At 50.9% G+C, this 22,884-nt stretch overlaps 1 protein-coding gene across 4 annotated transcripts in view; it reads left to right on the plus strand.

Annotated features, from left to right (window-relative positions):
* The first annotated feature begins 1,744 nt into the window (after positions 1 to 1,744).
* Positions 1,745 to 22,884, plus strand: part of RRBP1 (ribosome binding protein 1) — a 48,720-nt gene continuing 27,580 nt past the window's right edge. For 2 of the 4 annotated variants that reach the window (XM_068940804.1, XM_068940810.1), the window contains exon 1: positions 21,377 to 21,470. The gene's annotated coding sequence lies outside the window, so the exon portion shown is untranslated. Of the gene's footprint in view, positions 1,903 to 21,376; positions 21,471 to 22,109; positions 22,674 to 22,884 lie in introns of those variants that run through there. The other 2 variants (XM_068940806.1, XM_068940807.1) reach the window with 2 other exon arrangements.

The following is a 22,884-nucleotide window of genomic DNA, read 5'->3' on the forward strand; positions in this document are numbered from 1 at the left end:
ATGAACCCCACAGAGCTGAGAAGGTGGTGGTCAGGACTCTTGCTTATAAACGCAAGAAGTCTCAAGTCTGTCCTGAGGGAGTCAGGCTTGAGACTGGAATCCTTGCTGCCCACTTCCCAAGATATTGGTTATTGTCAGCCTCTGGGATTAGGTTATTTTGATATGGGGCCCATTTCTTTCTCTCTCCTTTTGAAATCTAGAAAATTTGGCTCTGCATGATGCAGAACTGAGTCACTTTTTAAACAGTGGGTGACAATGTCCCCTTTCTGTGTCTCTTCAGGACATTTTGCACATCCTGAGATCCAGTGCTTCAGAGCATTAAAGCGTTCTCTCAGTGAGAAGTGCTCAGCACAGGTCCTCATCTTTGCACAGACCGAGCCCAGCAGAAGTCCAAAGACACTTCCATGTAGATACATGGAGAATCAAAGCTGAAAAATTGTAAGTTGAAGCTGCTAGAGCAGGTTGCCTAGCAAACCAGAGGCGGTACCAATCAGCTCTTCTGGCAAGCAGCTGTAGTGACATCCCTCAGGAGGGAAAGGGTTGGAGCCCTTTGGTCTTGGCTTCCACAGAAGTTAAGCTCTGGCCTGCACTTGATCTGAGCCACTGCAGAGATGGGAAGCTCACAGAGACCTTACTGATGCCTTTCTGAGTTGATGCAAAGCTGTCCTTGACTAGATAATGCTAAATGAAGCCAGTGAGCTGGGCCATTAAGGGTACAGCTTTTATCTAACTTCAGAAGTAGTTGTTTTGCTTTGGCCAGAGTATTAGGCTAGCTCTGTGCCTTGACCAGCATATCTCTAGGCCTTGGACAAAACCCAGGTCCATCTGAGACAGGTTGGGAAGTGGATTGTCCAGCAAATCTGGGCATTTCTAGCTCTGGGAACCTGCAGAAAGCGAGGCACCTCTGTAATACTGATGGCCATCAAGAATGCATGTGCTGACCCTCCCGGTCAGGGTTCTATATTCGCCTTGTGAATGGACAATTCAGAAGGAAGATCAGTGCCTTAACACTGACAAATGCCAGAAGATCAGACTGTGCCTAAAAAAAGGAAGAGAATCCAAAAATGCTGATCATGGTGTGTGACTAATGTTAGTTTGGGATGCTTCCACCGTTACACCAGCGTTGCAACACTGGTGTGCTGGGAAGCTGCCTCCTTGAAAAGGGTTATAGCAATGACCCAACAAGAAGAATCTACTTGCTTGTGCACATCACAGTGTCTGCAGAGCAAGGACCCCGGAGTCACTCGGTGCAGATGAGAGGAAAGTCTAAGCGCTGCGTCCTCAGTTTGGCTCCTGGAGGAGGTTGGGTGCCAGGAGCTGATGTGGGTGAAGGATGGCACAGAAAAGGTGCATTTTGTTTTGTGCTTATAGTGAGCATCTTCTACAGGCTGCAAAGCAGAACTGGTCGGACTAAGGAGGATCTGATCTCCTGCCACCGTTTATTGTGGTGGGGGAAATACTGAGGAAAGATGCAGGTAAGCTTGCAGCAGGGGATGTCCCCTTGAAACAGCTGGGCTAACGGGGAAGCACATGCTGCAACCCACATCCTCTCCACGTTAGCAGTTGAGAAAGGTTCTCCGGCTCCTGGCAAAGCCAGGGCAATGCATCTGTTGGGGCTTTCCCTGCTGTCAGTCAAGTGATAGTTTCCATGATGGGCAAATGTGGGCAACCAGGAAGAGATGAGCTCTGCTGTGAGGTGAGAATGTGTGTGTGTGTATGTGTGTGTGTGTCTAACCCGCCATGTGGTTTCCCTGTGCGCGACCTGGTAAAGACCATAACGAAGAGATGTTCCTCTGGAGTCAAGGTCTAAATCTGTATCATCAGCAAGACCCGGCCTCAACCTTCAAGCTTTCGCAGAAGGACCTGGACTGAGCTCAAAACCTCCAGGAGGGAAAGAACCAGGTATGGTCCATCCCTTGTCCTCTAAAACAAAGATCCATCCCAAGTGGCTGTGCTGATCTGATGCTTGTTTCTGTGGATCTCTGTGTTACAGTGGATTTCCTGATATCTAATAAGGGTTGAACTCACATACCAGTCTCTCCAGTGAGGAGGGAGGGCTTCACAGGATCTTTTCTCTGTCCAGCTTCTGCCTTCAGAAAACTCATGGGAATTTCTTATCTTTGGAAGCTCTCCCTGTCTGTCAAATCTGCTTGAAATGGGTCAGTGGATTAAAATGTTGGAAGAGGGGGAAATAATGGGCAGATGCAGCATTTGCTTAAGTTTCATTGTCTTACCAGCCATACTAAACCATATTAAAAAAGAGTTGTTTCCAGGAAAAGTTTTCTGAAGTCTCAACTCGATTTGATTTTTAGAAACATGAAATCCTCTCTTCGATAAATATTGTAAACAAAAAAAAAAATCTCATTCTTTCTCTAATTGGAGTTAATGTTATAAATTCAGTGGTGGAAGGGAGCAGTCAGAAATAAAATCAGATTTCCCAGAGAGGAAATGTCTACACTTTCTCATGTAAAAGGATCATTCTTCGGAAGGCACTTTTTGACAAAGATCCTTCTGTTGGAGGAGTGTTGCTTTGCTTTGCTCTGACAGCCCATGGATAGTAAAACTTAGCGTGGAGAAATTGAGCGACCAGGCCAGACTTGAATAACATTAATATTAATAATGGCAATTGTCCCTCTCTAGCTTTACTGTTACTGTGCAAAGCAATTCCCTGCTATGAACAAGCCTTGAAGCTCTAGCCCAGCTGCTGACTCGAGGCACGAAGCTCTGGAATGCATTTTTTTTCCTAGATGTCACCTTGGTTTTTTCCCCCGCCTCTCTGGATTTCTAGGATATTTGAACTCCTTTTTTTTGACTTTGGTATTGCTGATGTGGATGGGCTGGGCTGCATTTTTAGGATCTGATTCAAAGCCCATTGAAAGCAAGAACAATTTGCTGTTGATTTCAGTGGTCTCTGGAGCAGGCGCTGTGTAACCGATATTTTTCATACAGACAATCACAGTCAAAGGGAGTGAAGAAAAAACTCATTTTATTCAAAAAGGAAATAAAGGAGATGCAGTTCTTCTGAACTCTTTCTAATTCACGTGCACCAGGGATTCTGCGTGAGAGCGCTGCCACAGCCTCCCACGCTGCCTGAGCCCCTCTCACCTCTGGGGGCTTTTGCACGTAGTCTGCAGCAAGTAGACACCATCGCTTTTTGTGACTTCCTGTGCCGTTTGATAAATGCCTTTCCTGCCTACTTCCTGCAACCTGAAATCAGGCTTTTTTCCCCCCACTTCCTGTGACGCTGGCACACGGCAACCTATTGCTTTTTAGGAAGAGGACGCAGAGCAAGAGCTGAATTAATCTTCTACCTTCTCTCCCCTCCCACAGCCTAACCCCAGCCGTACCCCGTCTCCTCATCTCCCTTGAGCCATCTTCCATCCTTGTGCTCCCTTTCCTTATTCAGCTCTCCTGCGGCATGCCTTCTGCACAGTCCTGTTCCTGGCTCCAAGCTCCTTCCCACCCCACATCCTTGCTGGCAAGCACGGGCAGCCATCTGGGCACAGAGGCCCTTTCAGGCGCCGTTTTGGTGGCCTGAGAGGTAGAATGATGGCCACTCGTCCCCTCGGTGCCTCTGTGGCCGTCGCGGCTGTGTCAACGGGGAATTTCCCCCTGCGCAGATGCCTGTGGTGAAGCCACCTTGGCTCCTCTGGGGCCAGCAGACCAGAGCAGGCTCCTGGCTCGTAGGGCTGTTGGATCAGCACGTGGGATGCAGTCCATCCAACTCCGTGCAACTCTGCAGCCTCTCTCCCCGTGCTGCTTGATAACATTCAGGCCATGTTCACCAGCTGCTGAGCAGCCAAAACAAGGCTCCTACTCAAACCAGTGTCTTGAATTAGACCCCCCAAAAGCAGAGAGAGATACCAAATTACTCACCCCTTGGTAAAACTGAGGAAAATCTCACAGTAAGATCCCTTCCCAAGAAGAAGAGCTATGATCTGGAGGAACTGATCTCTGCCTACTGACGGTAGCAGCTGAAGGACTAGGCTGGACAAGAGATGCCACATTTGTGCCTGGCTGACTCCTGCCTTTCCTGTACAGGCAGTGTGGGCCAGACCGAGCGCGGTGAATGGTGCAGTTCTGCAGACGTGGATGGGGCATCAGGCTCCTGCCTCAGCTCAGGATCTGACTCATGGCCACGTTGTTATCCTAGGGAGCGGATGATGTGAAATGAGTCACTGTCATCAACCTTTAGCATTCAAAGTGGTTGCATCAGGGCCCAAAGAATCAGGCGGCAGGCTTAAAAGAGCGGGAGGATCAGTCCAATGTTTTTGCAAGAGGTGAGATGTTCTCCTTTGCCTTCTGGATTGCAGACCTCTGGACTGCGGCCAGGTTGCACCCAGTGCTCTTCCCAGCAAGCACACGACACAGCTGGCTGGCAAGCCATGTAAGCAGAGCTTAGTCGGGACTACAAAGAGCCAACTGACTTCTTGCTCCCTCTCACATATGCCTCTGGGCCCATCTCTGGCTGGGAAATGGGCACCTGTGGGAGGCTGGGGGCTTCCACCCAGCGAGGGGTGTGTGACAATGGAAGGGCTTTTTCTTCAGCCTACTGCCTGGCAAGTGACCGGTTGCTCCTCTTGCATGTCCGCCTCAGGGAACATGTATCTGTCATGCAAAGGGGACACTGGTCTCTGTTGGGTGACCTGGGACTCCCAGGTACTGGGTTTGAGCGCTGTGGGTGCTCTGCAGAAGGGTTACATGGAAACGTGCTTCTTTTGTTGCTCTTCAGTTTTTGTTTGCTGCCCTATGAAATCTTGACATATCCTTGTAACTACAGAAGGATCACGGAGAAATGCCAAATATTCAGTCTCATGATAAAGTCATAGACACCAATGACCTGTTGGGAGAGCAGGACCCAGTAGCATTTTGTGGGTAAAAAATACGTAGCTCTGGGTACAAACTCCCAGGAATAATTCAGCACAGGGTCAAAGATACAAGTGAGGAGCTGCCAGGGAAGGTGAATGAGATCTAGGTGGCAATTGGGAAGAACTGGAGAGTCATTGGGACTGGACACTTTTTTGTCTTTCCTTGGGCTGCATCCAAAGCCTGTTAAAGCTGACATGATTTTTTCCACCGACTTCCGTGGGCTTTGGATCAGGACCTTTGTGTCTACAGGGTTATCTTGATTTCCTGGAACTTGTTCACTGTTTGAACTTACTAAGTATATTTACTGCCAGACTTCTTTTTTCTTTAACTAACTCCTGCAATTTCACTGCAGAAAGTTCCCAGCAGCTACTCGTTCGTCACAGGAGCTGCGTTGCTCTCCTGCAATGGGCCGTGTAACTCCCAGGGTTTCCCCTTCTGGGTTGGCTCCATGAAACTCTTAAAATCAGAAGCTCCACTACGAGTTTGCCTCTTGCAGAAACCATCTGGAGCAACTAAAGAAGTTTCAGGAGCTTTCAAAAGCATTAAATCTTCTCTTGATGAGCCTCAGACATTTGCAAAGGCACAACTCCCCAGAATATCGGTTTGCTCTGAGTTTATTACCTGTATGCAATCATTTAGCTTAAGGGCTTTTCGCAGTTAGGTAAGGTACTAGTTTGAGCCTCTCCAGTGCTGTCTTCGTGTGATCCCTGCCTGGATATGTAACTGCCCCTTCATCTACGTTTAGGCCTTGTCTCTTCCCATGTAGTAGGCAGCAGTCCTCATGGGAGCACAAAATGTGTGAGCATAAACCTCCTTGTTCCTGAGCAGCGGCGTGAGTGGAGCAGAGCATTTAATTAGCTGGACTAACAAATGTGGTTTCATCAATCCGCACATTCAGTGAATGAGCATGGATAAATGAAATGTTCTCATTGACTCAGCTAGGATTTATTTGAATTATTGCAAGATGCTGCAGAGATATTTGAGAGGGGGAAATGTATTTGTTTTCTAGGATTTACCAAGCTGTGAAAAGAACCCATTAAAACTGTCTTTTTGAAGGTGAAAAAGGGTGGTGCTTATTTCAGCCCTGAAATAGCTATTTCCATGGGCTCATGCTGACAGAGGTGACCTGAGGCAGGAGAAGAACTGGGGAGAAAGTGTAGCCTTGTGGTTCAAAACCTGACCTTTGCGCTGGGAGATGGGGGGGGGTCCATTTCAGGCCCTACTGTGACCTTCTGTATGGCCTACCGCTGCAGTTTTCAGCAATAATCCAGGCACAGAGACTTGTCTATTGTCTGCTTTGACTGACAGCTTTTTGGTAGCATACTGGTGAAAAGAAACGTAACCATTTTATGAGCAACTAGGGTATAAGCTTGCACAGTCCATAGGATAAGCCTTTCCCTTCCTTTTCAAGTGTCAATATAATGCTGACAAATGCAGAAAATGTTGCAGTAAAAGGCCTGGCTATAAGTGCTTATCACCTTCTGAAGAACAAGGCGGCCCAGCATTCAAAAGCAGAGAAACGCAAAGTGATGGGGTGGTTTGGAGAGCAGAGGCTGCGCCTAAGGGATGAGCGGTGTTGGAGGTGCCCTGCCTTCCTGATGGGGAGAAGCAGGGCTGAGCCCCTTGAATTGCCCGCGGTGTCTCCTTGCCACGGTCCTCCTTGGAGCCCCATCAGACGATAGATGGATATTGCTCTCCACTGCCTTTCCCTTGAGGTGGACAGCTTTGCAACTTCCAATTTCTCAGCCTGAAGAGCAGGTGCTGATGGTTGAGCAAGGTTTTATTAATCCTAGCTTAATCACTAAGAAAGTACTTTTAATCCAGATGGTGTCCCAAGCCTTTGACGACGTCTTTGCAACAAAGTACCCTGATTAATATCTAGAGCACTTGTAGACAAGTGGATAACTTGCTTTTCCACTCAGACTAGAATAGGTTGATAGGCTGACATGAGAGAGAGCCCTTTTGCACATGACATTTATTCCTTGGAGAAGAAGGTGTTCATGCATGAGTGACCCTAGATTGCTTTTACAGTTGGGCCTGGAGTCTAATCTGAGCTTTATTCATTTATTTTTAACTGGTAATTTGCATTTCAAAGGTTGATGAGTTAGTATACAATTAGAAGCAGAGGTGGATGTGCAGACAAGCTTTACATGTCCTTCTAAAGGTAAATATTTCACCTGTGTACATAGAGTCAAAGTACAGCTTGCATATACATATATATATATATATACACACACACACACACACACACACACACCCAGGGACAAACTGCAGTTTCCCAGCGGCAAATATGCCCATTTTGCTCCAGGTCAACGCTAGCCCAGTCCTCTCCTGCCAGCGTGGAGGGAGCTCCTGCAAGTTTAGCATGGACTTCTGACACGTTGAAGTTGTGCTTGAAGTCCTCTCCCCCAGCATCATGCCAACACGTGAAATCGCAGCTCTGTCAGAAAGCATGTGTGTTGATTTCTTACCTGATGGCTGGGGAGAAAAAGTCTGCCAAGTGTGACCTTCTTCCCTCCATTAAGTTTTAAGCATGTGATGACAAGTCAGAAAGACCCCGAATTTACTACTCTAAGTCATTCACTGTTTTTTTTTTAAAGATAATCCTGTAATTTATGTCACATCTTAGTGCTCGGGGTTTACAATGTGTCATTCTTGACAAGCAATTTCCACAGGTTAATTTTGCTGTATGAAGAGATTAATGAACTTTAAGAGAGTCACGGCCGCTGGCGGCGGGAGTAGGAACCACTTCTGCTAGCTGGGACGGACCCATGCCGATTCTGCACTCAGGATTTGGCTCAGCGGATCCAGACAGCCCTTCCCCCTCCACGACGCCCAAAAACTGCTGCCCCAAGCGAGCCTAGAAAGCCAGGGCTGCAGGTATCCAAAAACGCAGGGGGGCTTTTGGGTCCGTCAGGCACAGCCATCCGCTCTGCGTGGCAAAGTGATGTGCACGTCGGGAAAGGGCCGTTGCGCTGGGCGGTCCTAGGCCCCCGCAACCGTGCGCAGCAGGACGCCCCAGCTTCGCCGGGCAGCACTGTTTGCCCTTAGTACATGATTAGTGTTTGGTTCCCGGGGAAGCGTGAACACCTGAAAGGCCACTGCCCATGCACTGGGAGGCTTGGTTGGGTTGTGTCAGAGCGCTTCAAACTGACACATGTCAAGATGACCTTATGCCGCAGCTTTCTCCGATTCAATCTATTTTCAGTCTGGTTTTATTTTTAAGGGCCTTCGTCAAATAGGAAAAAAAACAAAAAATGCTCCCTTTTGCCAAGGCGATTGCTGGCCAAAAGTCCTCTTTTAATCTGAATGGCAGGTGCTGGCTTTCAGAAGCTCTCAGCCACTCTGGGAGAGCAAGAGCCAAAGAGCGTGATGGGCTGGGGAACGTGCCTTTCCCTCTGGAGCAGGTTTCACTTCGGCACACCTGAAGGGCAAGGTAATAGCACTGAAGTGCTGGTCTAGCCTGAAGTCACCAGTGTTTTAGGTGCCACACGAATATCTGGGGAACTTCAAAAGTGAAGAGGTGAGGCAGGCAAACAGCAGGGTACAAGGGATTTTGCATTCAAGCAAAGCGGTGGTCTACAAGCCTCTCTTGGAGCTCCGCTTGGTGAGATAGAGCACAACTTTGGGATGTCTTCCCCCTGCCAGGGTTCAACACCTCTCTCACAGGGCTGGCCCAAGGAGCCACCCCGTAACTGCCCCACTCTGGGCTGCTGTGTTAATGTAAGACTAGGACTGTGTTGTCTGAGGGCTGGGGAGCAAATGAGGCACTTCAGGCAAACCTGAAAGCAGACTTTGAATTTCTCCAAAGGCTCCCCGCTGCGGGCCCCAAAAACTCCCCCTGCCCCAGCCCCAAACTTCTGAAGTTTTGGCTGCATTTTTTAAAGCCATGCCCGGACAGTCGCTCATGGCTTGGTGCTGAAGGGCTGAGATTTCAAATGCTGAGGAAGTTCAGAGCAGCAAGGCGTTTGGGGGGGCTCTGCTCGTATATCTCAAGTGCAGCGCTGATGGCTTCTGCACTCGTCACTCCCCACTGTTTAATCACAAGTTGTTCAGTCCCATCGCTGGGATGAAATGTAAACCTGGGATGTGGGTGTAATTGTGTATTTATTCAAAGAGGTCTTTTTTTATTTGCTAATATAAAAATCCCTGCTCTGATTAGAGACTGCTGAGCACAAAATGTTGTTTTAAGGCTGAAAGGCAGCTAGCACAGCATGTTCTTGGACGATGGTGTGCAGGTATGAGGTGCTGCCCTAAGGAGAGTAATTCACCATCAGGAATTATGCTGGTATTATTTGGTGCCACTTCATGCCCAGATTTAACGTTTCCCAAAGCCTGAGGTTCCCTGCTATATTTTTGGGAAGGAAGATGTGCTTAAAATATATTTTTCTCTTTCTTTTTTGTTTTCTTTCCCTTTCCTTAACCCCTTCCCACTTCCCTTCCCTTCCCATTTATCCTTCTCCTCCTTCTCCCTCTCCTCTTTCTCCTAAGCATTCTCCTCCTCCTTCTCCTTCTCCTCCTCCTTCTCCTCCTCCTTCTCCTTCTCCTTCTCCTCCTCCTTCTCCTTCTCCTTCTCCTTCTCCTTCTCCTCCTCCTTCTCCTTCTCCTTCTCCTCCTCCTTCTCCTTCTCCTTCTCCTTCTCCTTCTCCTTCTCCTTCTCCTTATCCTTATCCTTATCCTTCTCCTTCTATTCTTTCTTTTTATTCAGCAAAAGGACCCTAGGAGAAAACCCTGGGGATAGTAAAGGCTTCTTCCCCCCAGGCTGGATCCCCAGCCATCCTGTGCCAGGCGCTGGGCCATCCCAGAGCCTCACCCGTTACTTCGTCTTCGCATCTAGCTCATTAGCCCTATCGCAGAGGTGCTATGTATGTTCAGAGCGCTCCCTTTACGGACGCTCTGCTTCACTGGGTAAACAGTGATTCCTAGGTGTGTCTATTTTAGAGAAATTTTAATATGTTTCTATGTAGATGTGGAAGATCCCAGGATGTCTAAAGCACCCTGGATGAAGAGGGGTCTGGCCACTGCCCACTCTGTGTTGTGGGGCCTGATGGAGCACTTGTGTCCTATGCTGGACGAGAGGGCTCTTGGGAGACCTGCCTACCCTGGTCCCCTGATGTTGCTTCCAACATAGGTACCTCCGACTTCCCATCAGCCCCCACTACTGATTCACAGATAAATTTCCACATTTCATGGGTATCCCTCTGTCACGGTCAAAACAGTCTTGACTTGGGGAATTGCACTTAATTTATTGCCAATTAACATAAAATTTTAACTACTGGGCACTGGGACATCACATTGCACGGTGAAAGATTAGGTAATTTCCTTCCCCTCTCCTCTGCAAGGTGTTTTGATTAGTATAACCATTGTGTTCCTAAATTAGCTCGTGTTCCTGGCCTTGCCTTTAGGCTGGCTTTTCCTGTTATGAGCTGCCCTGGCACAATGATATAGCGTCCCAACTGCTGTAGCATCACAGCGCCCAGCTTACGTCCTCACTGCTCGAGTGACACCGGCGATGCGCTGGGCTGAAGCACCGTACTGACCGTTATAAATCAGAGCCCTTTTCCCTGGAGACTCTGTCTGCAGCCCCTGAGGTGAGCATTCTCCATAGTTGCAGGGACTTGGAGTCCTAGACGAGATGTGAAGGCACCAGGGCCAGCACCCTACTGCCTGGGCCATCCTCGCGACGTTCGATGATCGCTCCTGGGGAGGGATGGATATCATGCCAGAAGACAGGAGAAACCAGCTTGTACCCTGCTTGGCATTTCTCCTTTTTGGAAGGATGCAGGGATGAGCAGTCACAAATCAAGCTGAGGTCCCTGATAAGTTTTTCCAAGTCTTGCTCAGGTTTTTCATTGCCAAGTTGCCCAGAGGGAGCCATGTGCTACAGCAAGGAGCACTGCTGCCATGCAATAAGAACACATGGAATGAAGATTTTTTTTTAACAGGAGAAGGTGCTTTCAGACTGGAACCAGCTGTTTATGGCGATCTTTTTCCCAGGCCTAGCTGGAATATGAGGATTACTGGCATGGAGACCAGGCTTGATGTTTATGTAGGGCCTATACTGTTCACGGAGACACCGAGCAGGCCCATCAGCTTTTAGTACCAGGGGGATCCAGCTCTGCTCTGTCTACCAGCTGCCTTTCCTGAGTGACCCGGGGCTCATGAGCCACTTCAGGGCAAGTCTGCAGTGGGGGAGCTGGGAAGGGCTGCTGAACCTCTGAGTGATGGGACTCCAGGTAGCTCCTCCTACAGCCCTGCAGCTCTCTGATGCCTGCAATAGGTGTGTTAAAGATTTCAAACCTGATCAGGCTATGATGTGAGGCTGGTAGGACCACGGCATCTGCTGGATTGAGACTGGGAGCAGCTGGGACAAAGAGGCATCTTCTTCTCTGCCATCACTGCAGAGGGAATTGTCACTTCTGGCATAGGCAGAGGTGCACAGCTCTGGGTAGCTCAAGCCACTCTGGTGAGATCAGCCAGAGCCCATCCACTAAATTCCTCTGCTAGTGGCTCACCTTCTTCTGCTTTCCTTCCCCTTTGCATTGCTCTGAACTGAAACAATGCAAAAATCTGGGACAAAAGGAAAAAAAACCCATAACACGAAAAGCTTTCAGAGCGCTAAGAAAACAGCTATGTTAAAACCAATTTTACTACTGCATCACACCATCAAAAGCTCTTTCTCTACTGTTTGACTTTCAAATGAAGGTAGTTTGTTTCAAAATGTGGGGCATTAAGTAGTTACAATTTCTCTCTCCAGATTCTGTTGGTCTTTTAGCCTATGCCTTGCTAGTCACATCCTAATGGATATGCAGAGGGATGGCGTGTTCATTTCCCAACTCTATTCTCCAGAGATATGAACAGACATATGTTAGGTCTGTGCACATATTATTTCTGCAGTAGTCCCTGTGCTTGTGGTTCACAAGTCACTAGGGTTGTTGCTTTAAAAAAAAAAACTCACTTGCACCCATATTAGAGCTATATCCACAGCAAAATTCTGAGGATCTAGTGGATACGCAGTGAAAAATGCTCTGGGTTTGCTGTAGCTGCTATTGTTCGAGAGTAAAGGCAATCTGTTGCTTTACTTCCTAAATATATCCAGAGGTATTGCGACATGCTAAGTTAAAGTTTAACTTTTTGTAAGGAAGTAGCTACTGCAGATATCACCATTTTCCCCAGAATATTTAATATTTCTTGTGGGGGGAAATGAGAAGTATTTCCCACACAATCTTCACTACTTTTGAAACATTTCTATCCCCTTGGCTGGTGCATGCAGAGCCATGGCTGCATGGCATGAAATGAGTCACTCGAGTCACATTGTTGGTTCGGGAGGGACTTTATTTAAGCCCAGAGAAGATCACAGCGAGCCCACCTGGTGAGCTGATACTTTACAGGGTGGTAGAGCACCATTCTGTTAGGCAGGTGGCACACTGCATAGCCTGCCTCGAACTGGCACCAAAAGTACCTTTCAACCACTGCTGGAAAATCAAAGCATCCTTTTTCAGGAGAAGGAACTGGCCTAGCAGGATGTACGCCTGGAAAGGGAAGCAGAAGAGCATTTATTGGCCCGCAAATGCCATTGCAAGAGACATCCCACTCACTTGCAGACCACGTTAGCCTCTCTGAAAGCCAAGGCTCTGGGTGTGTGAGCAAATGTCTGTGAGTAAATGTAGCTGGGATGGCTCATACTTCTGCTGCCCACCTGATGTCTCTCTCACAGGCTGCCAGACCCACACTTTAGGGGCTAGGTTTCCCCTAATCTCTGGAGAAAAGGGAGTAGCTATGGGGCTACATCTGCTCACAAGTCTCATGGCACTACCATGGGAATGGAGACAGAAGAAAGCACGATGCAAAAGCCTCCTTCTTGCCCTTCTTGGTTAATCACGGATTCCTGAGTGCCATGGTGAGCAGGAACTGCTTGAAGAGCCAGACTGATCATGCATGCAACTGGGAAGCTGAAGCTACTGGAAGACTCCAGGTTGGTGGGTCTCATTGGTGTCAAGCCTCATCTCAGAGGACATGTCCAGAGGACCAAAGTTGGTGGGTTAATGCTCATTTACTGCTAGCTGAACCATGGGAGGTGCTGCTGCAGTTTCACAACCCTCCCTCTGAGAAGCTAAGTTTGTTTAAGTACATTCTGAAAATTCAGAAAAAGTACATTTTGCTTAACACCTCTCCAAAGACAGGTGGAGGAACTACTGAGCCACGTTGATATTTGACCTTGCTCTCTTACATAGCACAAGTCATCGTGCCTTCAAACAGCCTGGAGCAATTGGCCACCAGATTTCAGAGGGATTTCCACAGTGGGACATCTTTTATGGCCAAGAGGGGAGAAGAAAGGATGCCACAAGAATGTAGTGTTCTTGATGAGGTCAGTGGGTAAAGTGGACAGTGGTTGGGAAGGAAGGAAAGAGGTTACCTAAGAGGTTACCTTGTCAAAACCTTTTGCAGCTAGTTTAGATCCAAGCTCCTCATCAACGCCGTCTACTTCTGTAACAGTCTTATTTCCCATGGGCTCAGAGACAAAGTCTTTGAACTTTTGGCTTCTGGTTGCCATTTCTGTAGGCTGGAGTGGCTGGAAAGGCGAGGCAAAGAATAACCTAAAGTCAACAGCACTGCACCTCGGGATTAGGTGCAGTTGTTAGTATAGCGGTAGTTTCAAGAGCACAGGCTTGGCCAGGAACCTCCGGAGTCACACAGCCTTTGATGCCTCCACCAACGACAAGTGTGCTGTGGCATCCCCTTCGTAAACCCGCTTGCTCCTTCAGTGCTGCAATTAGGGGTTTTGCGCTCACACGTCCCATGAGAAGCATCTTCTGGGTGCCTTACCTTGAGGGTCTGTGATTTTGTACCGACTTGTTTCTCTGCCAGCACGGCCTCTTAGCTCACTTAACCCTTTCCTCTTCCCAGCATGTTTCCCATCCTATTCCTTTTTGGTCTTCATTTTGGTAAGCTGAATAGCTAAACTCTTGGCTCCCTTCATAACTTGGGTTCTCCATTCCTCGTTGGCCTCTGTGCCCCTGGTCCTGGAAGAATTTGCTTCCTCTTTTGAACATGAGCAGCCAGAATTGCATCCACAATCCAGGAGAGGTCCTAGTACAATGCCATCAGAAATCCTGTGGAATTTCTGGGATTCTAGGATTGCAGTTGTCTTTCTTGTCCCTTGAATACTCCCATCCTTCTTTCCTTCAGTCACCTCCTGTGGAGGGATTCCCCATTCGTAGCACCCCTACCCGCATGACCTTGCACTTGGGATTGCTGAATTTCATCTTGTCCTCATGGTCCCTGCCTGCTCTACCATCTTGTCCTCATGGTCTACCCCTTCTCTGTCTTAGAAGAAGCACAGCAGTCCCCAGGTCCTGCATTACACTCCAGGTGACCATAAATAATTGTCTTCCTATGTAACTGTCACTCCTATTGCTAAGGTAAAGAATTTGGGTTCATGTCTAGCTCCAAACATGATTTGCAAGTTGCAGAACTTTACTGCCAACGACTGTGGCACCACTTCTGAATTTTACATGTGGTATATCAGCACTCGCCCCCAACCTACCACATGTCCCAAAACTGGGAGCCACCTGAGGATCCTGGTTTCCACCAGAACCCAGCCTTGTCTCAGGCTCTGTCCTAGCCAGATATAATGCCTGCATTCGGCAGCAGTGAAACTGTGTTTCTTACACTGGAGAGGCAGGCTGGGTGGGTGCCTTTCTTGGCTAAGTCACTGCCAGCTGCGTGGAAGCTGGTACCATAGCAGGGAGTGCACCGCTGTTGAACGACAGAGGCTTTCAGGAGTGGTGTGGACCTCCCAACAGGAGCCCACCCCTCCCACCCTAGGACTCCACAGTTAGTGCTGGTGACCAGTCCTCCCATACCACCAGCTTCAGGGCATCTCACAGACCAGGGGCTCTGGAGGCTGGGATGGAGAAGCCTTGCCATGCTAGAAAAGTCCTTCAGTGACATCAGCTTGCCCTGTGAGATCACTACTTGTCTCATAACCAGGAGGGAATGCCTGGAGCTCACCCGAGCTTTCACCCACCCCTCTGGGCCTCCTGCTCTGTGTGTTTTCTCCCTTTCCCATGACAGTGACTGGGTGGCTTGGCAAAATATGTGTCTCCAAGCCCCAGCCCTTGTGCTCATTAGGTTGTGAGCATTTCACTTCACAGGGCAGTGAAATAGGAATCTCAGGTGTGAATACTATGAGTGCATCCCTTCTTCCAGAAAAGGGATATTTTAAAGACATCCAGGGTTCTATTCAGCTGCTTAGACACAGGTCTTTAATGCCACCCGGGGGACTAGACTGTCCCACCTGGTCTCTGGCTGCCAGCCCACTAAGGTCCTGTTTCATACTTCATATTCAGGTCATATTTCCCTAGCCTGTGCGGGCAGCCTGGACGCGAGGCAATGGCGCTGAATACTTGCGTCTGGGTAATCAGACACAGTATGAAGACTGTTTTCCTGGATTGCTTAGGTCCACAGTCCTGGCCTAGGAGCACCAGGGGTTTAGAGACGGATCAAAAAACGGGCAAGCAGCAACGTATCTTGCTCCAGAAGCAGATGCAGTGAGTTTCTTAGCTCCACTGTGACATGGTGTGTTTTCTAATCCAAACTTTGGCCACGCCAGCAGAGAAATATATGCAAGGACGACTGTAATCCAGAAATTATTGCTATAACTTCTCTGTGGTTGCGCTGCAGTCCCATGTTGTGCTTAGCTGCAATATCCACTTTGAGTTTCCATTGCTGGAGCAAAGCTGCTGCTTATTAAATCCAGACCAGCAAGCACTTGGCAAAGCGTGAGGCCTGGGAGGGACTGCCAGGGAGCAGAGGGGACGCCAGATGTACCAATTCCTGCTTTTATAAAAGGGGAGGCTGCTTCCAGCACCTCCAAAGGGATGAACTGTGGATGTGGGGCCACTCGGAGGATCAGCCCAGCTCATAAATAAAGCAGTGTCATGTTTATCGTACAGGCAGCCGTCAAATCCTGAGCCAAAGGACACTTCTGTTCCTACGAAATGTTGAGGCATGTTTCTGTACCACTGTGGGAACAAGGATGACAGGCCTGTCCCTGTCTCCCCAAGACCTCAGGACTGGAACGCACTACCAAGGCCTGGGCAGTCCTCCTATAACAAAATACAAGCCGTGCCTGTCGTCTGCATGTTGAGCCACGGTCCAGATGTGGATCGCTTTGGGCATGGTCACGGTCCCAGCTCACTCCCAAGTAGGATTTCATGGTCCTCTCTGCACCATTTGGCCTGGACCCTGAGAAGCAGTAGGGCGGTGGGGGCTCTCTGGGAGGCCTGCAGACCGTCCCCCTGCTTTGTGGCAGGATTTGTTTGACGACTGCTGAGCAGAGCTAAAAATATCCCAGCGATGGTTATGAATTTAGGATAACTAATACATCTAGTGGAGAGATTTGGAGCTGTTCCAGGGCGAAACAACAGCTTCTTCACCAACAGCCAAAGACTTGTGGATGCAAAAATAACTAGGAATGAAAAATCTTGAGCTGGAGCAAGGGATTTTAAAATCAAACCAAAAAGAAACTTTCTAGTGGTGAGGACGATGATGGATAAGTGCCAGCACTTTGGGTGTTTTAAGAACAGGGTACACAGACCTCTGGCGAGGCCAGATTTGGCTAGATGCTGTTTCTGGGCAGGAGTCGGGCTGCATGACTTGTTGAGGTCCCCCCAGCCCTATTCATACCCAGCCCTGTTTTGATCACTGGTGGACAGACCCCTGCACTCAAACCGTCCTCCAAGACCCTTCAGTTTGGTTATTTAAAGGTGCTTTTTGCACATAAGCATGCAGGGAAGACTTATTCCCGTAACCTACTTCTCTACCCCACCTGAAACAAGGGCTCCTTAACCCCTGACCAGGGCTCCTAAGTTATTACTGTCTGGCACAATCATCAGCTCTCCAGGTACCTCTCCAGGTACAGTTTTTCCTGAGCGCCTGTTGATCTAAGCCCTGAAGTTTTAGGATTTCTGTTCTTCCTCAGGCCCTTACTGTTCTTGCACTTTGTGTTATAGCTGGATATCTTTATTAGCCATGAAAATCACTTTTCAAAACTCACCAAGCTCTTGGGACTGATAATTGCTACAGGTTAAGCATGAATGACATAGGGTAGATTTCTTCCCAGGCCTAATTTCCGTTTTGGTCCTGGTGGAAAAAAAATGCAGCAGTTAGTTAGGGAGAACTCCTTTGACAGGGGGTGAAAGCGAACCAAGCTGATACTCTTGGACCCAGCGGCCTGGATCGGCAACGCGGTGCAAGAATCAAAGGGAAAATGGACCATGGTGGGAAGTACAGGCTTGACGTCTTATAAAGCAGGGAAAGGATCCAGGAATAGAGGGGGCTGGCTCAGCTCCGTTGTGGATGACGATGCCAGTTAAATCAAAGACTGCGGCCGCGGGGAGGAATGCTGCTGTGGGGTGAATCTGTTTCGAATAGATACTGGTGAGCAGGGGGTGAGCAAGGGCTTCAGATGTCCCTCCACCGGGCAGCACCTTTCGAGGAAGCAGACAGTCCACACACCTTTCCAGCAAGTGGGGAGATGTGAGAAGGGCTAGAGGGAGGATCTGCTAATGCCAAGGAGAGGTAGGCGGTCAAATTGGCCAGCTTCTCGGCGGGCACAGCTTGATCTTGTTTGCCTTCAGGTAGGAGGTGCCACCACCTAGAAGATAAGCTGGGCGAGAGACATTCTGGTGACTCTGGGGTTTAAAAACGGAGTGGGTTTTGAAAGAAAAGGTCTGAGCGCAGAGGTACACACAGTCAGATGGGGTTTAGGCCTCAGAGCGCAGCGTGGCCATGGCGTAGCCTCCCAGCGCCCATACAGCTGGGAGAGCTAGACGCTTACCCATGGACACGTGCCCTGAACACCCTAAAACAGCCAACTGGAAATGCCAGGGAGAGATGCAGGACCTGTAGCCTCTTCGCCTCAGTGTGACCTGACCTCAGGGCGAGCGGCCTCCTTTCCTTCCTCATGTTTTGGATCCAAAACACAACCTGGGAAGAGGGGGTGCCGTCCTCTGAGCACCCCAGGAGCTTACACATGCCACTACGGGATAGGAAACCCAGGTTCAAATCCCACCAGGTCCGTGTGGCTTAGGTTTGAACCCATGCCATGCATCTACCAACCCATGCGTGCATTGCGCTCTCCTCGTCGCTGTTCCATGCTGAAGCAAACACTGGATTCGTCATTTGGCCAGCGAGAGTAAGAATGAGCCCATCACCCAGTGCTCAGGGCACTTGGCCACCCAGTGCATGCCAGTCCCTGCTCCAGTGATTAATGAAGTACTCGACACAATAAGCTTCACTAAGAGAGCTCACGAGAGCCCAGCCCCACATCCCCCACACGCAGCAGGCATGAGATCAAATCGCTCGGGCCCTGAGATGCTCTTGGCCTGGCGAGGCTAAGCAGAAGCAGGCAGGGTGCCCAGCTGGCCTGCTCCACAGTCACTGCAGCTGGAGAAGTGGGGAGCTACATCTCTGAGGGGGCTTCGGACGTCATTGCTGTTGAGACCTGGCATTTCTCCTCAGGCCCCGCTTGCTGCAGGCCGGAGGTGAGTTCTGAGCATTTCAGTCTGGGCAAGATCCTTGGAGGATTTAACCAGCTGGTGATCCTGGGAAGACTGGAATAGGACTAGATCCCAAACTGTTGTGCCTTTGCCTGAAGGGCTGAACATTGGATTGCTCTTTGCTTATGGCCATCCTTTGCGTTTGCGGGTCTTGCCTGTCCTGGTCTTTTCTGAGAGGGATAGTCCTGCTCTGCCTAGCCAGCCAGGTTGTCTGCAGTATGTGGAAGAACTACACAAGTCCCCAAGTTCTCATGAGTGCTGGGAACAGAAGCGTTTGTGCCTATTTCAGGACCCTCTGCAGACGCCACATTACCATACTTAGCTGAAATGGTTCTCCACTAGCATCTTTTTTTCTCTTCTTTCATCACATCTGTTTGTATGAAACAGTCACTTATTCGCCTTGCTGTTGTGTCAAGATGTACCAGGCTGCAAACGAGACCTGCTGCCCTTCCCCATCGTGCTTCAATAGCGTGGCTTGTTTTCCGTGCAAGGGGCAAAGATGCCATGGCAGCTGATGTAAAGCTCAGGGAAGCCTCCGAGTGCAGCCCTGATTGCCACCCTGGGACACGCTCTGGCCGATAAAATGCAACGTTTTTATCTGCCTCTCTCCTGAACTGCCCGAAATTTCATTCTGCTGAAACGCTGAACTTTCCCTGGGACCCAGCCTTTCTGCGTCCATGACACTGAGCCCCAACAGCAGGCTGCAAGGAGGGAGACTGCAGGAGAGTGGAAGATCCTGACAGCCTACCCTATGGTGCCAAATTATCGTTCCCTCCCAGCTACTTTTACAGTAAATGAACTTCTTATTCTAGATTCAGTACCTAGCACCTGCAAAAGCCGTGATGTGCACCACAGCATGGTCAGGGCTGTGTAGGAAAAGCGGGGAGATAGCTTTGTGCTTGGTGGAAGATGTGGAGATGTGAGAGACACGTTCCCACCTGCGCCCAGAGCTTTTGCATGTTTTTGAGGGAAGCGCGTAGCTAATGCAAACTCTGTATTACAGAGTAGGTAACAAATGCCTGTTTTTTGGTAGTCATTGGCTTACAGGTCCTAGCTGGTTGGCTGGTTTGTTTTGGAGGTAGGACCCTGGGAGCTGGGCCTTTGGTCAGACCCAGGATGGCTCTTATGTGCTTACGACACAGGCAGGCAGGGTGCAGCATTTCCCAAAGAGCGCTCTGGCTCTTCTCCAACAGTTCAGCCTAAGAGCTGATTCCCTCCCAGCTGAATGTGGCTCCTTTTTTTCATTTATAAGGTCCTGAGGCATCTAAATCATTTCCAGACAACTATCTCCCTCTGGTGCAAATAGGCACCCGCATAATACATCTCAGGTTTCTTCTCTTCCACCATGGGAGGTCACTGTCAGGCCAGGAGGTATGCGGAGGGCATGGGCCTAGGGGACAGTCACCATGCTGGGTGGCACTGGGCAGCATGAGCAGCTCTGGACGTGGCTTTGCCCCTGCCCTGGGGCCCACGAACTGGTGGGTCATGGAGCAGACTCTGCGGGGTGTAGGAGGAGTCCGGTCCCTGCCTAGATTTGTGCGTTAACGTGTCCTGTGCCCTTCAGAATCCTGCGAAAGACTCCCGCTGAGTTTGGGGCCCTGGCTTTTAGGGGTCGGTCCCTTCTGTGACTCCCACACCCCGCTCTTGAGATGGGTCCAGTTGCTGGCCAGTACTTACATCCCGTGTATGGACACTCCTCAGGTTTCCCATCCGTTCCTAGACGCGTTCTTGTCCTCACATAGGAGACAGCTGTATCTTATGGCCAGGTTATACTGGCATTATCACCAAGGACAACGGGTAGTACCAGTTCCCTGGTTAGACCGCGGGAGCCTCGTGCAGGCTGGCTTACCGAAGCGAGACGGAGCTGCTGGGTTGTGCTAACGCAATGTAAGAGCCGAACGCCCAGTCCAGCAGTTGCCTGGTAGTTCACTGGCAATTAAAGCCTCTTTCTTCCCAGCAAAAATAGCATGGGTAAAGGTCTGCAAGATTTCCCCAGCTCAGCGCGGACTGTGTATATTCAGTAATGACTTGTGATCCTTTATTTCTGACTCGGAATTAGCGTGTTTGCCTCCGTACTAATTCAGCGCAAGAGCTAAATCCAGCTTTAATCCTGAGCGAGTCCTTTGAAGTGGTGGGAAAAGGCAAGGTGACTCTGGCATCCTGCGCTGCTTTATCTCAGCCCGACCGCTGCCCCTTTCCCAAACCGCGCATCCCGCCCTCGCTCAGTAGCTGCGTTTCAAAGGAGCTCGTGAGCGACAGCGCTGCTTTGGGCTGGGGGAGAGTTTGAGGAACCTCAAGAGATGTTTCCAGGACGGCCGTGCAACCACGCTGAGCCCAGAGCCAGCTTTGGGAGAGGGCAGCGTTACCTTTCCCCTCCCAGGGCTGGTGCTGATGGGTGACAGAGCATTGGCACAGGTTGCCCAGAGAGGTGGTGGAGTCTCCTTCGCTGGAGATATTCAAAAGCCGTCTGGATGTGATCCTGGGCAATCTGCTCTAGGTGACCCTGCTTGAGCAGGGGGGTTGGACTAGATGATCTCCAGAGGTCCCTTCCAACCTCAACCATTCTGTGATTCTGTGATTCTGATCTTGACCGGGGGCTGAATCCCACCGCGCCCCGGAGGGGTGATCCCAACACCTCCAGTTCGCCAGGCGCCGGGCAGGAGGGCTAAGGGTTGAGCTAAGGGGGGCGCAGCAAACTCAACTTCTCAAAGCTGAAATTTCCAAAAAAAAAAAAAAACAAGCAAACAAACAAAAAAAAAACCCTGAATTGGCCAAAGCTCTCGGCCCGAGTAAAACAGCTCCGCGGGGACTACGCGCCCCACAATGCCGCCGCCCGGCCCGCCCCCCCCGGCCCGGCCCGGCCCGGCCCGGCCCGCCCCGCCGCGCTCACTGGGCCGCCGCGGGACTGAGTGGCGGCGGCGGCACCAACCAGGGCGCCGTCGGGGGGGGGACGTGGGACGGGACGGGACGGGGGGGGGGGGCGGCCAGCGGGCGGCAGAAAGTGCCACGACTCCAGACGGCGGCGGCGGCGGCGAGGTGGGTCCGCGCCGGCGGGGGGGGGGGGGGGGTTGTTTTTTGTTTTTTGTGGTTTTTTTTGGGGGGGGGGGTGTCCCGTTCCCACGGGGCCCCGGCGCTCCGCGGGGACCCGCCGCCGCTCCCCCCCTCCCCCCCAACACCACCCGGGGGCGGCTGTCAGCGGGGCCGGGGGGCCGCGCATCCCCCCCCCCAAACCCCACGCCGGCGGGGCACCCACCCGCCCGCAGCGGCCGGTTTCTCTCTTCTTTCAATTTTCCCTATTTTTTTTTCCCCCCCTCCTTTTCTCCCTCCGGTTTTGCCTCCTTCTCTCCCAGTTTTGCCATGTTTTTTTTTTTTTTGCCGTCCCTCCCCCTTTTGCCGGCCACGTTTGCAGCTGGCTCGGAGCTGGGGGGGGGGACGGGACGGGACGGGACGGGGGGACGCGCGGAGCCGCCGCGCCGGGGCGGTGGGACGGGGCGGCCGCGGCGGGCGGATGAATGAACCGGCACCGGCACCGGCACCGGCACCGGCACCGGGCGGTGCGGAATGGCGACGTGTGCAGGCGGCCGGGGGGGAGGCGCCCTGCCCGTGCCCGCGGCCGCCGCGTGATGGACGGAGCCTCCGCCGCCTCCCTCTCCTCCTCCTCCTCTTCCTCCCTGCCCCGGCGCAGCGCCGGCCCCCGCTCCCCCTTCACCCGCACCCATTGCAGCGCTTCAGCCTCTTTCAGAAGACATCCTCCTCATCCTCCTCATCGTTAACTGTTATTGCTGCTATTAGGATGACTATTGCCAACTCCTTGCCTGCTCCGAGGAGGTGGAAATAACGTCCCCCCGCTGCTCCTTCCCCTCCAGGCCAGCCGAGCACCCAGGAGAAGCGGGGCCGTCCCAAAGGGGGAAGGAGACGTCTGGGGACGTGCAGGAGGTGGAGCGGGGTCCCTTCCCCGGCGCGCAGCCCCCCTTGGGCACGGGCTCAGGGCGAGGGGTTTCTGGCCCCGGGGAGAAGCTGCAGGGCGCAGCCGGCTGGGCGCTCCGCTGCTGGGACCTGCGGGACTGCCCCTCTCTGTCAAGCTTGGCTTTGCGCTCGCCACCGCCCCGCGCCTTCCCTCGCCCCGGACGCTTACAGTCATCGCCATCTGTTCCAGATATTGGAAAGAAATTCCTCTGACCGTAGCTGAGAGCCGATCTTATGAAATTCTGCAATCTGATTACGCGCAGTCACAAAAAGGTCATAGCTATGAGAAGATCGCTCCTTTTTCATTAACTCAGCAAAAAAAAAAAAAAAAAAAAATATATATATATATACACACATACACATACATACATATATCTGCCCCGGAGCTCACTGCTGGCGTTTGGCACCGCAGACGGCGTCTGACCGAAGCAGCCCGGGGAGATCCGCGGCAGCGCAGGGTCTGGGTAGAGGCAAAGCGCTGAGC

This window comes from Struthio camelus, chromosome 3, assembly GCF_040807025.1.
Source record: "Struthio camelus isolate bStrCam1 chromosome 3, bStrCam1.hap1, whole genome shotgun sequence".
Lineage (NCBI taxonomy): Eukaryota > Metazoa > Chordata > Aves > Struthioniformes > Struthionidae > Struthio > Struthio camelus.